Source organism: Pelobates fuscus, chromosome 3 (assembly GCF_036172605.1).
Source record: "Pelobates fuscus isolate aPelFus1 chromosome 3, aPelFus1.pri, whole genome shotgun sequence".
Taxonomy (NCBI): domain Eukaryota; kingdom Metazoa; phylum Chordata; class Amphibia; order Anura; family Pelobatidae; genus Pelobates; species Pelobates fuscus.
In genome coordinates this window covers 159437514-159453204 of record NC_086319.1, presented here as the reverse complement: position 1 = coordinate 159453204, position 15691 = coordinate 159437514, and the positions used below count along the sequence as shown (strand labels likewise).

The 15691-nt window shown below is 45.3% G+C and overlaps 1 protein-coding gene and 1 non-coding gene across 3 annotated transcripts in view; both read left to right on the top strand.

Annotated features, from left to right (window-relative positions):
- DGKI (diacylglycerol kinase iota) overlaps nucleotides 1-15691 on the top strand; it is a 414076-nt gene that overhangs the window by 86743 nt on the left and 311642 nt on the right. The window lies entirely within an intron of this gene.
- LOC134603911 (small Cajal body-specific RNA 11) lies at nucleotides 245-387 on the top strand. Its single transcript, XR_010090648.1, has one exon. It is a non-coding gene; the product is annotated as a small Cajal body-specific RNA 11 (non-coding RNA).

The following is a 15691-nucleotide window of genomic DNA, read 5'->3' as shown; positions in this document are numbered from 1 at the left end:
CGCCGCCCAGGGGTGGGGGCCGGGGGGAGGACAGTAGGTCCCCCCCCCCTTATTACCATTATGGCCCCCACCCGCCGCCCAGGGGTGGGGGCCGGGGGGGAGGACAGTAGGTCCCCCCCCTACTACTATTATGGCCGCCGCCCAGGGGTGGGGGCCGGGGGGGAGGACAGTAGGTCCCCCCCCTTTATTACCATTATGGCCCCCACCCGCCGCCCAGGGGTGGGGGCCGGGGGGGAGGACAGTAGGTCCCCCCCTTATTACTATTATGGCCCCCACCCGCCGCCCAGGGGTGGGGGCCAGGGGGGGAGGACAGTAGGTCCCCCCCCTCATTATCTTTATGGCCCCCACCCACCGCTCAGGGGTGGGGGCCGGGGGGGGGGGGACAATAGGTCTCTCTCCCTTATTTTACTTTAGGACCCCCACCCGCCGTTTAGGGGTGGGGGGCAATAGTTTTTTGTTTTGTTTTTTACAGTGAGCAGCCACAGGCTGCTCACTGCTTACTAGACATGCCCCTACTCGCGGTATAGCGAGTAGGGGCATATTATTTACTAATACTAAGTCATTTTTACTTAGTGTTAGTAAATTTGGCTGAAAGACCAATTTAGGTCTTTCAGCCTTTTAGTAGATAGCTCCCTAATACCGTGGGAATTAGGGAGTTATCTACTAAGCGGCTTCAAGATGCAGCCACAGCAATGAATAGGATCGGAGTTTCATTCATTAGAATGAAATTCCGATACGCATAAAGTACCGAATTGCATCCTAACACCAATGGAGAAACTCTTCTCATTCTGTTTGGATGCAATTCGGCAGTTGCATCTAAAATGACCGGAAGCATCGCGGGAACACAGAGGAAAGGTAAGGATTATGGGAAAATTGCTCTGACCAGCGGAAATGAAGCACACTTTGCTCCTCCGCTGGTCAGAGCTGGTCAGGCGGAGGAATCCTCCATAAGGCAAAGAGTCCCTACTTTGTCTTATGATTTTAAAGAAAACTAAAGAAGACAGGAAGAGAAGAATAACAGATCCCGAGAGAGGGGGAGAAGAGGAAGAGATTGAGGAAAGGTAAGTTCAGCATGACAGTGCCGCTTTAAAATGAAAAAGTAGATGTTCATGCACACTAAAAGGTTAAATCCCACGAGACTATATATTGTCTGGTCACATAGTGTAGACATTAACATGTGTTTCTGGATCTCCTACTATAAAAACATGTTTTCATTTTTGCATTATAGTATTACGATTCTGTGTGTTTATATTTAGATTTTAATCTTAGGAGCCAGACTCTATAGCTTCTCTGTTGTTATATTTATTGCTAGAGTAAGCTTGTTTGTATTTATTATGGATTCATCTGTTATTCCACGTCCCTGAATATAATCTCTGCTTGAACGGAATAAGCTGGAGCCAGTATACAAAATGACTATAATTGCATTTGTATGATTCCGTGTTTGTACTCTGTGGGTTTAAGTGCCTGTAAATATTCACAGCATCTCTCAGACCTGTTTTGCTAACAGGAAACAAGTGATCCTTGCAGCTGTTCTCGCTCCTCTGTTTGTCCTTCCGGATCCTCCACTCATAAATTCACTATAGGAGGTGCGGGCTTGCTGGAGTGCCCACTATAAGATGTTGCCATACACCTGTTCCCTAGCAAGTTAAGGCTGCCAAAATGTTCATCTTTACTGGCTGTTTTATTATTATTATTATTATTGCTATTATCATTATTGCTGGACTCGAGATATTAAGCTGCTTTCCTGCTTGTTTTTAAAGTAAACAGAAACGTAAAAGGGGTCTGAATTTGTGCACTCACCCCAGCTTGCAAGACTCCAATGGATACAAAGGATCTTGGCAGGCATAACTAGATTGTCACCCAGCAAATTGACAGGCAGTTAGCCATCCCATCTCAGAGACAGAGCACTCAAAATATTCTTGCACAAGCAAATTCTATGTGATGCCTGCATGGGTCCCAGCACAGTGGCATATACAGAGTTATTCACTGAAGTGAGAATTCAAAGTGAATTTGAAGTCAATTTCAAACTTAAGGCCATGGCCCTGTCTTTTGAACCCTGCAACTGAAAACATTGCCGTTTAGTAGTTACAGCAGTGTATACATTGCAGGGTTAACATGCCTCTAGTGGCTGTCTTCCTAACAGCCACTAGAGGAACTACCACCCCAATAACTGAGTTAATCTTGACTATTCCATCAGATGGTTTCATATGGGGAAACACTGGATTGGCTGAAATCATCAACATTGATAAGAGGCAGAGCAACATTATGTAGGCCAGAGCAGGGAGGGCAGAAAGGTAAGTAATACTCATCTTCAAAAAACCCTCACATTGCGGGTGACACTGTAACAGGTAGGTGAAAACAACAGCGTTAGGAATACATATTTGTATTGCTAATGCTATAGTGTTCCTTTAAGTGCATTAATTACAATAATGGCAATAGCTCCCTTTAATAGCAATGTTTTTGTCAGATTGTGTACTACAGGGACCATCTTTGCGGCCCGGCGAGCCGCGAGTGCATTCTCAGTGTAATAGCAGAGCAGGCACCTGCTGTCCCCATATTGCTGGTGCCTACTCTGCTATCATTTGCCCGGCCGGGGAGGTCTCTGGTGGCAGCGAGGGAGCTCAGTGTTCCAGCTCCTTACTGCTCCTGCGCACCGACTGAAGTGAAGCCGGGCGCCGTAATATGACGTCATATTCCGGCACCTGGCATCACTAAACCACGCGCGGGAGCAGTGATAAGCAGGAAGGACCCCAGGGAGATCCCCACATCGGCTGCATAAGGTAAGGAGCAATAACGAAAAGTATGTGTGTGTCTGTCTGTGTCAGTGTGTGTGTGTCTGTGTGTGTGTCTGTCAGCAAGTATGTGTGTCTGTCTGTCAGCAAGTATGTGTGTGTCTGTCAGTGTGTGTCAGTCAGTGAGTGTGTGTGTATGTGTCTGTCAGCAAGTATGTGTGTGTCTGTCAGTGTGTGTGTGTGTCTGTGTGTGTCTATCAGCAAGTATGTGTGTGTCTGTCAGTCAGTGTGTGTGTCTGTCAGTGTGTGGCCCGTGCCACACTTTGAATTTGACTTGCTTGGTGTACTATATATCAAAGGCCACACAGTGTAGCAAGCACAAGTTCTAAGCAACTAGAGTCCTGGGGTAAGATATGGAAAGTCCCCAGTAGAGAACCTTATTATAGAATTGTATTATAGTATATTATTATAGGCATTATAGTGTCAGGAAGATAAACGTGTATTTCTGACACTGTAGTTCTAAAAACCACCAATTAGGTACTCACCCTGCCCCTGATGTGCCTCCCATAGTAAAGAATTTGATTGGCTGAGATTGTCAATTCTGATGCCGACTGAAGTGAAGCCGGGCGCCGGAATATGACGTCGTATTCCGGCACCCGGCATCACTAAACCACGCGCGGGAGCAGTGATAAGCAGGAAGGACCCCAGGGAGATTCCCACATCGGCTGCATAAGGTAAGGAGCAATAACGAAAAGTATGTGTGTGTCTGTCTGTGTCAGTGTGTGTGTGTGTGTGTGTGTGTGTGTGTGTGTGTGTGTGTGTCTGTCAGCAAGTATGTGTGTCTGTCTGTCAGTGAGTATGTGTGTGTCTGTCAGTGAGTATGTGTGTGTCTGTCAGTGTGTGTCAGTCAGTGAGTGTGTGTGTGTGTGTGTGTCTGTCAGCAAGTATGTGTGTGTCTGTCAGTGTGTGTGTCTGTCAGCAAGTATGTGTGTATCTGTCAGCAAGTATGTGTGTCTCTCTCAGTCAGGTGGGGGTCTGTCAGTGTGTGGCCCGTGCCACACTTTGAGTTTGACTTGCTTGGTGTACTATATATCAAAGGCCACACAGTGTAGCAAGCACAAGTTCTAAGCAACCAGAGTCCTGGGGTAAGATATGGAAAGTCCCCAGTAGAGAACCTTATTATAGAATTGTATTATAGTATATTATTATAGGCATTATAGTGTCAGGAAGATAAACGTGTACTTCTGACACTGTAGTTCTAAAAAACACCAATTAGGTACTCACCCAGCGCCTGGCCCCGTCCCTGATGTGCCTCCCATAGGAAAGAATTTGATTGGCTGAGATTGTCAATTCTGATGATCTCAACTAATGAGGTGTGGCTGAGGTGGAACCAAACATCTCCTCTTAGAGATGAATCAAAAAGAGCATGCGCAGCACTAATCCAGGAAGCATCTCTAGTGGCCGTCTGAGGAGTTGCTTTTTCTCTGGAAAGGCAGTGTTTACATTAAAAGGCCTGCAGGGACTGACTATACTCACCAGAACAACTGCATTAAGCTGTAGTTGTTCTGGTACCGATAGTGTCCCTTAAAGTAACAGGTTGTTTGTAGCTGCTAGAATTAAGATGATAAGTGCAAAATCATCCAAAAGGTGAGGCAGGGTTTTGAGCAAATATAAAATAACAATACCTGTAAATATAATCAGCTAAGGCAAGAAAAACTGCTTATTTGGTAAAATATAATACAAAATATCTTTTTTTTTTCCAATGTATAATTTTTATTGATTTAGTACATAATAAAGAGAGATATACATCCATGAGCAAAGAAGGATTGTAACAATTACAATGTTGTTTCAAAGCATCTAGTAATATCTTTTTTTATTGTACCACAAAAGTAAATTAAAAGGAGACATGGCAGCATTAAACAATACAAACCAATCATTTCATATAATTATATAATGATAATTGATATAGAATAAAGTATATGTCTATAAAATGGATCACGTGACTATTGATCACAGTATGTTAGTTCCAAGAATTTTATACTCAAAGTTTAATGGCTTCATAAGGTTCAGTAATGCACAGCCACTTGGCTCCAAGTCTACAAGGAACATCCAAAAGACTTTATTTGATCATATTAATTATTTACTAGGGCCTAGCATCTTGCCTGTGAGTTGGAAACATATACTACTAGCAGCCAATACATCTCAAATGTGCACATCAGATTCCAAGCAAGATCAAAATAACCTTTCATCCTCCTGAAGTTTATAATTATAAGTTTTACCATAACCACGGCAGCTCACAGCAATGGTGGAAAGATTCTTTAATCACTGGTTAGTGTCAGAATGTTTCTAATTTGTTAGAAAAATCTGGGGCTCTGGGAATCGACAAGTATGGGAGTCAATGTCTGCAGTAATCCATCTAACTTTGGTTCACGATGATAAATGCTAAGCCACCCCAGCACTCCTCAGCCTATCAATGTTGTCCAAGATGGATGAAATGAACAAGTGTTCATTCTCTATTATCAGTGTACATGAGATGGAGAGCTCCCTCAGCACATGGGAGACAGTTCTTTAAATGTTTGATATTAACCGATGTATGGTGTCTTGGCATAGAGTTTCTAGGTTAGTATTTTCCTTTAAACTAGAAATATAGGAAATCTAGTGGAATCTAAATGTACCCTTCTGGTTATAATTATATAATTATCTGTGTCTCTGATTTTAACAAGTAGGTAACAAGAAATGGAAGTTTATATTAAATATAATGGTAATAAATTTGCTTTTCTATTGGGGTGCCCAGTAAGAGTCTAATATACCCATTTCTTTTATCACACTGAGTAAGGAATAGCTGTCTTCGTGCTTCCCAATATGTTTCCTTTTCTAATCGTTTCACCAGTTGCAAGGAAAGCAAGATTATGTTCAAACTGCTTGTGATTCTCCCCCGTACCCTGCAGGAAGGACGGAGGTGGAAGTTGTTTGCATGCCCTGCCAAATAAAGGCCCTAATTGGTTTTCCGCAGCGAGGCTGTTTGAAATAGGCTTGGATACCAATGATATCATAGCCTTTCCTCCTGAGCTGCTTTTGGGACAAATAAAGAACTTGTAAGAATTGTAATTGAAGAATAAGTTAATAAAATATGAATAAATTCACCTTTTTTGTGTCAGCCACTCAGCTCTCTCTACCCTCCCAATTAAAATGTTCTCTTGCGAGTAAAATTTTGACATTGTTTGAACAAGCGTTCGCTATATACTTAAATACTAAGACACTTTTTGTATGCAATATAAAATGAGCTTCTGCCCTTGAAATTCTTTGTGTTTCAGGACGGATGGAGAATAATTTCAGAATAATTGAGGGCGTTGCTTTTTCAACACATGGTTAATTCCCGAGAGTTCAAATAAAAATTCAAAAATATGACATAAAAAGGGAGTTTAATTGTTTCTTATTCTGGTAATCATATACAGAGAACAACTTCTAGGGTGCTAAGCCTTAGGGGGAGGCCAGCTTTTTTGGCCTCGGAGCAGAAGTGATCCATTTCAAAGTAAACAAGCCCACCACCCGGCCCTCTCTTTTGCTAATTCATCTTTTAATTGCATGTTGCATAATAACCCTTGTAAACAAGGGTGACCTCCACTGTTAAATTTGACTGAAAATTTCAATTTAGTTTTAGCCATTTTAGTTTTAATTGTATTTTAGTCATATTATTTTTTTAGTTTTAGTCTAGTTTTAATTGACTAAATCTCCAGTAGACTTAGCCTCCTAAATATCTTCTTATGCGTTTAGTTAAAGCCTCTGTCTCTTTTGCCCCTTCCACAGCCTCTCTGTGTCTCTTTGTGTCCTTCCAGCCACACTAGGTGTCTCTCTAATAAGCCCTGGTCTGTCTCTATTTGCCCCTTCCACAGCCCCTCTGTGTCTCTTTGTGTCCTCCCAGCCACACTGGGTGTCTCTCTAATAAGCTCTGGTCTGTCTCTTTTGCCGCTTCCACAGCCCCTCTGTGTCTCTTTGTGTCCTTCCAGCCACACTAGGTGTCTCTCTAATAAGCCCTGGTCTGTCTCTATTTGCCCCTTCCACAGCCCCTCTGTGTCTCTTTGTGTCCTCCCAGCCACACTGGGTGTCTCTCTAATAAGCTCTGGTCTGTCTCTTTTGCCGCTTCCACAGCCCCTCTGTGTCTCTTTGTGTCCTCCCAGACACACTAGGTGTCTCTCTAATAAGCTCTGGTGTGTCTCTTTTGCCGCTTCCACAGCCCCTCTGTGTCTCTTTGTGTCCTCCCAGCCACACTGGGTGTCTCTCTAATAAGCTCTGGTGTGTCTCTTTTGCCGCTTCCACAGCCCCTCTGTGTCTCTTTGTGTCCTCCCAGCCACACTGGGTGTCTCTCTAATAAGCTCTGGTGTGTCTCTTTTGCCGCTTCCACAGCCCCTCTGTGTCTCTTTGTGTCCTCCCAGCCACACTAGGTGTCTCTCTAATAAGCCCTGGTCTGTCTCTTTTTGCCCCTTCCACAGCCCCCTTCCACAGACCAAAAAGCCATGTTAGTTTTTGTTGTATTTTATGAATCTAAATTGTTTTAGTTTTAGTCTAGGTTTAGTCGACAAAATCTAAAAAAAAATGTTAGTCAACAAAATTAACACTGCTGACCTTATCCATCTTCTTGCCATGCAGTCACTCCATGTCCATCCAGGGTTCAGATTCTTCATGGATTAGAAAATTGGCAAGAGTCCGAGGTGAGGCTTCTGATGGCAGATCAACTATGTTTTTAAATATTTTGCAGCACTCGTTTTTTTTGTTTCTAATAAGATTGCAGGAGAGGTCATGTATTTCCATCTGTGCAATCTTTTTTCTGTGAAATTCTAGCTTACTGGCCTTAGCAACTGATGATCAACATTGTTGCCTAGTTTGTTGTCTATAGCAATTCACACATCCTTCTCATGTGTTGTTTTCCCTAGCGCACTACCATTTAAGTTGTACTTTTCTGGTGCCTTATTCAATCCAAGGTACATAACATGCATTTATCTACATTAGGTCTTAAAATCCAAACCCAGCCCCTAATTACCTTTTCTGGTCACACAACAGCCTCAGTAATGACTTCAGTTGACTAAAAATGTAATTTACTATTACCTAATGTTGGAGAGAAGACACGGCCTTCATAAAAAAATGGGTTTATTTATTACAGCATAGTGAGAACACTTTATGAGTGCTTATCTTTTGTTCTCGCAGGCACATACACAGGTACACAATGCCAGGGACCAGGGGCGGACTGACCGGTCGGGCACTTCGGACATGGTCCGAGGGCCCGGCCGGGAGGGGGGCCCGCCATCAGGGGGCCCGGCCGCCCCTTTAAATGCTGCAGCCGCCTGAGCGCTCTCTTAAGAGCCTCAGGCGGCTGCAGCTTCTAACCTCCCCTCCCTGGAGCTCTGCGGTCCGCGGCGCCCGGCCGGAGTGATAGGAAAGTGCTCAGTGTGCACCTTCCTGTCAGTCCGTCCGGGTACAGGAAACAGAAACTCCTGTTCCGCGCGGAACAGGAGTTTCTGTTTCCTGTACCCGGCCGGACTGACAGGAAGGTGCACACACAGTGTGCACCTTCCTATCAATCCGGCCGGGCGCGTGGACCGCACAGCAGCTCGGCCACGCTACAGGTGGGGGGGGGGGCAAAAAAGAGGAGGGGAGGGGTGGGCAGAAAGGGAGGGGAGGGGGGCAAAAAGAGAAAGGGAGGGGAGGGGGGCAAAAAGAGAAAGGGAGGGGAGGGGGGCAAAAAGAGAAAAGGAGGGGGAGCAAAAAGAGAAAAGGAGGGGAGGGGGAGCAAAAAGAGAAAGGGAGGGGAGGGGGGGCAAAAAGGGAGGGGAGGGGTGGGGTGGGCAAAAAGAGAAAGGGAGGGGAGGGGGGGCAAAAAGAGAAAGGGAGGGGAGGGGGGGCAAAAAGAGAAGGGGAGGGGGGCAAAAAGAGAAAGGGAGGGGAGGGGGGCAAAAAGAGAAAAGGAGGGGAGGGGGGGCAAAAAGAGAAAGGGAGGGGAGGGGGGCAAAAAGAGAAAAGGAGGGGAGGGGATGGGGGGGGGCAAAAAGAGAAGGGGAGGGGAGGGAGCAAGAAGGGGGGAAGAGTAAGAAGGGGGAGGGAAGAGTAAGAAGGGGGAGGGAAGAGTTAGAAGGGGGAGGGAAGAGTAAGAAGAGGGGAGGGGGTAAGAAGAGGGGGGAGGGGGGTAAGAAGAGGGGAGGGGGTAAGAAGAGGGGGGAGGGGGTAAGAAGAGGGGGGGCGGGAGTAAGAAGAGGGGGGGCGGGAGTAAGAAGGGGGTAAGAAGAGGGAGGAGGGGGGTAAGAAGAGGGGAGGGGGTAAGAAGAGGGGGGGGCGGGAGTAAGAAGGGGGTAAGAAGAGGGGTAGGGGAGTAAGAAGAGGGGGAGGGGGTAAGAAGAGGGGGGAGGGGGGTAAGAAGAGGGAGGAGTAAGAAGAGGGGTAGGGGGGAGTAAGAGGAGGGCAATTGCCCCCTCCCCTGTCCGCAGGCACCGTGCGGGCAGCCGGCAGGGGAGGGAGGAAGAGAGGACCCGGGAGCTCAGCCTGCAGCTCCTCTGGGTCCTTCTTGCGCGAGCACAGATCGTTGCCGCGGTTTCCACGGCAACGTTACGGCTCTGGCGAAAGTAAACTCTAGCCCTGGAGCTACGGGCTAGAGTTCACTCTCAACACTGTGACCACCAGGGATTCCTGGTGGTTGCAGTGGTGAGAGTGAACTCTAGCCCCATAAACACACTACCCCCACACACCATACACATTTACACACATTGCCTCACACACACACACATACACTGCCCACCCATACACATACAGCCCCCCATACTAACATTGCCACACACATACACAGCCCCCTCATACTGGTGGTTGCAGTGGTGAGAGTGAACTCTAGCCCCATAAACACACTACCCCCACACACCATACACATTTACACACATTGCCTCACACACACACACATACACTGCCCACCCATACACATACAGCCCCCCATACTAACATTGCCACACACATACACAGCCCCCTCATACACACATTGCCCCACACACTACACCCCCTCACACACACTGAACCGTTCACACACACTGCACCCCTTACACATTGCACCACTGCTCCTATACCCTACAACAGCCTCATATCCCAGCAGACCCCAGGTAAGTTGTCAAACTGTTCTTAAACGGTTTGACTACTTACTCTGGGAGGGGGCCCCGGCCCTCCTTGCACCATAACGACTACACAGAGCAGTAGTGGTTATTGTGCATGGATTATTTCTTTAAATAATCTCCAAGTGCCCCTGTAGCCAGCAAGCCAGCCAGCCCACAGGCCAGCCAGCCAGCCAGCCCACAGGCCACCAGTTAGGCTTACAGCCAGCAAGCCCACAGCCTGCCAACCGCAGCCAGCAAGCCACAGCCAGCAAGCCAACAGCCTGCTAGCCGCAGCCAGCAAGCCCACAGCCTGCTGGCAGTAGCCAGCAAGCCCACAGCCTGCCAGCAAGCCCACAGCCTGCCAGCCGCAGCCAGTAAGCCCACAGCCTTCCAGCAAGCCCACAGACTGCCAGCCAACAACAGTAATTAAGGTAAGAGGAGCCAACTTGGCCTAGGTATCAGCGAGCTATGTTGTGTTGCTATATTGTGAATAGGAACCAGAGTGTTGGAGAGACCCCACTCCAGGCCCCATTAGACTCCATTGTAGTCTCTAATGGGACCTGGAGGAAATTCTTTCTAACACACTCTCTAAAGGACACTGAGATAGCCTCTGCTAGAATACTCCCCCCCTCCATGGCCCATTAACCCTCAATTGTAGTCTCTACTGGGGCCTGGAGGCGACTGTTTCAAGCAGGGACACTGAGATGGCCTCTGTTAGAAAGACCCCCTTCCAAGCCTATTAGACTCCATTGTAGTCTCTAATAGGGCCTGGAGGGGATTCTTTCTAACACACTCTCTAAAGGACACTGAGATAGCCTCTGCTAGAAAGACCCCCCTCCATGGCCCATTAGCCCTCAATTGTAGTCTCTACTGGGGCCTTGAAGGGATTATTGCACTTTTGTTCCTTGTGTCTAAAGATTGTGTAGGGTGTGGCTGGAGGCGGTGCATGGAGGCGGGACATGGGTGGCGCTTGCTGCGGAGTATGGGTGGGGCCTGTAAGGGGGCCCTTGATTTATTTTGCCCGGGGGCCCTGAGGGTTCTCAGTCCGCCCCTGCCAGGGACACAGATACTCAGAGATGCACACAACCTCAGGCATAAGCTTAGACACACAGACACCCTCAGCCCCCTCTCCCCCAACCCCCATCATAAAACTCTCAGCTTCCGCCACACTCACAACACTTAGCCACTACACACTTTCTCACAGAAACAAGGCCCGAGGCTCTAAGAGTCTGGCACCTTGCCAACATTAATCTGGCTATGCACAAGACTAAAAAAATTGGAAAGTGGTGATTGGATGTGTATAGCACATTATTATTATTAGGAATTTATAGAGAGCCAACAAATGCCTCTTTGCTGTAAAATAAGAGGGAATACAATTAGTATACTTAAAACTTTAATGTGACGATTTCCCACCATGAACTTTAGATACTCCCTGATATTCTTTCGAAAAAAAGATGTATGGTGATGTATGAGAGATAAGTAGATGGGGCAGGAAGGCATGGTGATGTATGAGAGATAAGTAGATGGGGCAGGAAGGCATGGTGATGTATGAGAGTGATGTACATGGGGCAGGAAGGCATGGTGATGTATGAGAGTGATGTACATGGGGCAGGTAGGCATGGTGATGTATGAGAGTGAGGTAGATGGGGCAGGAAGGCATGATGATGTATGAGAGATAAGTAGATGAGGCAGGAAGGCATGGTGATGTATGAGAGTGAGGTAGATGGGGCAGGAAGGCATGGTGATGTATGAGAGTGAGGTAGATGAGGCAGGAAGGCATGGTGATGTATGAGAGTGAGATAGACGGGGCAGGAAGGCATGGTGATGTATGAGAGTGAGGTAGATGAGGCAGGAAGGCATGGTGATGTATGAGAGTGATGTACATGGGGCAGATAGGCATGGTGATGTATGAGAGTGAGGTAGATGGGGCAGGAAGGCATGATGATGTATGAGAGATAAGTAGATGGGGCAGGAAGGCATGGTGATGTATGAGAGTGAGGTAGATGGAGCAGGAAGGCATGGTGATGTATGAGAGATAAGTAGATGGGGCAGGAAGGCATGGTGATGTATGAGAGTGAGGTAGATGGGGCAGGAAGGTATGGTGATGTATGAGAGATAAGTAAATGGGGCAGGAAGGCATGATGATGTATGAGAGTGAGGTAGATGGGGCAGGAAGGCATGGTGATGTATGAGAGATAAGTAGATGGGGCAGGAAGGCATGGTGATGTATGAGAGATAAGTAGATGGGGCAGGAAGGCATGCTGATGTATGAGAGTGAGGTAGATGGGGCAGGAAGGCATGGTGATGTATGAGAGTGAGGTAAATAGGGCAGGAAGGCATGGTGATGTATGAGAGATAAGTAGATGGGGCAGGAAGGCATGGTGATGTATGAGAGATAAGTAGATGGGGCAGGAAGTTATGGCGATGAATGAGAGGGAAGTAGATGGGGCAGGAAGGCATGCTGTTGCTGGGAATTGAGGTAGACCAGAAGGTACCGTAATACCAAGAGAGGCAGTTAGGTGTGGTAGGAAGGTGCAGTAATGCAAGAAGGGAGAAGCAAAAGGGGCAAGAAGGCACAATGATGCAAAGAGAGCGAAGTAGAGCTAAAGGGGGCTGTATGTATACGAATGCAAGAGAGGAAAGTAGATATAGATACAGAAGGGGAGGAGATGCAGAGAGAGGGAGTTACATGCTTATCTGCGACTGCTTTCTTTCCTTCAGCAAACATTGGCAAACACAGGCCGTGTAACATGTCTATTTATAGCCAAGTGTGTCTGTCAGAGCACCTTGTAGCTCTTTTCTTAGTATCGGCTGGATACACTATCAATTATCCATGATGTTAATACTGATGAAAGAATGCTATGTGAGATAGGAGCTTGGGGACACACTCTGCGAGAAAGGGGGGTGATGGGGGATGTGGTAGTAGAAAGGAAAGTATGATACACTGGGGCAAAAGAGAGATGGCACTCTGGAGAGATGGAAATCAAGAGGATTTGGAAGAATGGGGACAAGAAGAGACAAAGATCTATCTGCAAGAAGTAAGACAGGGAACAAGCAGGAAATGGATAAATATAAGTAAACGTTATTTGATACTTAACCCTTTCACTACAAGATGTATTTGCTTGGAAAATCCTGTACCTGAAAAATGTTTTTAAGGGAAATTATTCATAATAAAACAAATGGTGCCATATCATATATAAACATATTTAGTCTAGCCTTCCATATTTTTTTTTTTATGGTTTATGTTTTGTTTTTTTATGGTTTATGGTTTGTGTAGTTATTGTGCTTCTTTAGCTTACTGAAGTTCTTTATGTGTAACTAGTGTGTCCTCTTTGTTTCATTTTTTAAAAAGTGCAGATTTCAATACATTTTTGCGCTTTCATAAATTAACCTTGTTACACTATCTTGGCTGTCAATCAGACAACTGGTCCTGTCTCTTCCTGGGTGTTGAACCCAGTGAAGTTAAGCTCAAGAGGTAACAATTGCTCAGACTAACAACTTTGGAAAGACTTCTCATTGAGCTGCATTGGGAAGTCTAGGATTGGACAGCCACATAAAGTCTGGGTGGAGTTAGAAGGGAAGAGCTGGCCAAGGAAGCAGGCAAGAGAACTGCATCTTTTGGAAGCTGATTTTATATATACTCCCCCAATGACAAAAATGAATAACTAAATGTATGTTTTCATTTGGGGTAGATAAACTAAACAGTGATTTTTATATATTTTTTTTTATTTGTGCAGTGGAGTGTCCTATTGAGATGACATCAATAGGATCAATAGTAATTCCTCTACTAGGTCTGTGGGGAAATTGCTATTCAGTAAGCAGAGTAAACCCTTACATTACTAAGAGAATACAGCCTATACTCACCAACAGTTGGATTTGAGAGTATACCAGTTGTTTACTCTAATATCCTCTTATCTCCCAACATAGGGAGCTGTGAGATCGAGACAGGCAGATGAGCCCGGGGGAGGGTGTCGCCATAGATGCTACTTGCGTCAATGGCAATGTCAATTATGGTCTGGCCCGCCTGGAAAAGTGGTTACTAATGCACACATTGCAGGGTACTAGTGCCTGTTCACAGTGCGAGCTAGCTACTCAAGGATAGCTTCCTGGTGACCTTGGATCTGGGACACCAAGGAACAAAATCGGGACCCCGAAATTGGGACTATCCCGCCGCAATATGGACAGTTAGGGGGCCTGTGTCTGGCTTCATTGTACACTAGAGAGAAGTACCACATCAACACGGTTTGCACACGCCAAGTAGTACAGCTCCTACACATAGTGCTTTTGTTATGGGTATCCCTGCTTGGCTTTTTTGGCTAATCAGCCTATCCTCTTGGCTGACATACAGGACACATCATTTGTGGCTGGGCATGTGATCAGTGAAGCTGATGATATCACTGACAAACTGATTGTGCTCTCATCCATTCTGAGATCTGCCTTGCCAAAATTGGCTAGTGTGTATCAATATTGTTTACACAGGAAATTTGGCAGTTGGGCAGTTTGCCCCATCACTGTTTATGAAAGGCAAAGAAAAAAAAAAAAAACACTTCTCAAAAGATACTATGAAGAATAGAGACATGGCTAGGCAGGGTATGGGCAGAGCCATAACTAGATACTCCTACTCCACTTAACGTGTAATGAACTGCCATAAAGACTTAAATTAACAAACAATGTCATACACGTCAAAAAGGCTGAATTCTTTCACACTGATATGCAAATTCTGCTGGCAAACAAGAGACACAATGGCCTCTCTACCCTGCAAGAGAGAACAATTTAGCTTATTTGTCATTCAGGGTTGCCTTAAACATATTTATTTAAGTATGCTTCAATTCCTTTATACTTCCTAAAATATTATTTAATTTACTGTTTCCTCTGTAAAAAGGCTGTTCTAGGTGTCTACTACTCATTACATAAAGCAGTTTTTTGTCACATTAGTACATCCCACAGGTCTTGGGGACATTTGCTAATTTAGCTGTTAGAGGAGTGATGTCAGCGCAATAATTGCATGTTACATAATTGATATCATGTGTATTCTTGCTATCTAAAGGCTTTTACAGTGAATTTCTAGTATAATCTGGCCTTTCCTATAATATTCAGCCAAGCTGATGCCAGCAAGCTGCACAAAGCAGAACATAATGTGGCTCTTATGTGGGCAATTGGCTCTGATTCTTCTTAACCATTACTTACGAAGTCTGCTAAATCAAAAGCTTATTTACTCCCCCAAATCATTTCTGTGTACTCTTAGAACTCATTTACCTCTTCAACTGCAACTCTACTTTCTTGATTTTTTTATATGTGCCGTATCTCTGTTTATAATCATGCTTGTCACGATTAAATGATAAGGGTTAAAAGATCAGCTCCAATATATTTTTTCTGTGACTAAAGGTTTACTTACCAAGCAGTGGAATGTGATCCTTTTCAAACAAAATCAGCCAAATGTAGCTTATGGGAAAATTTGTAAAAAGCAGCCATTAAGCATTATTGATACCAAGAGCCAACTGATATTTTTGAGGTTACAAAATACCAACACGTTTTCATGGTATACCCCTGCATTTTCAAATGAATCGCCATTGCCAAATTAACTCAGCTTGCAATCTTTTGAGCAAGTTTCCCATGAGTGTTTATTTACTCAACATCATATTGTACTTAAAACTGAGTTGTAAAATTCAGGCAAATATTGCTGAGTTACAGCTTGAAAATTGTCAGGCATTTAAAGGGACACTATAGTCACCTGAACAACTTCAGCTTAATGAGGTTGTTCAGGTGAGTGCTACAGCTCCCTGCAGCCTTTTTCTTGTAAGCACTGTATTTTCCGAGAAAATGCAGTGTTTACAT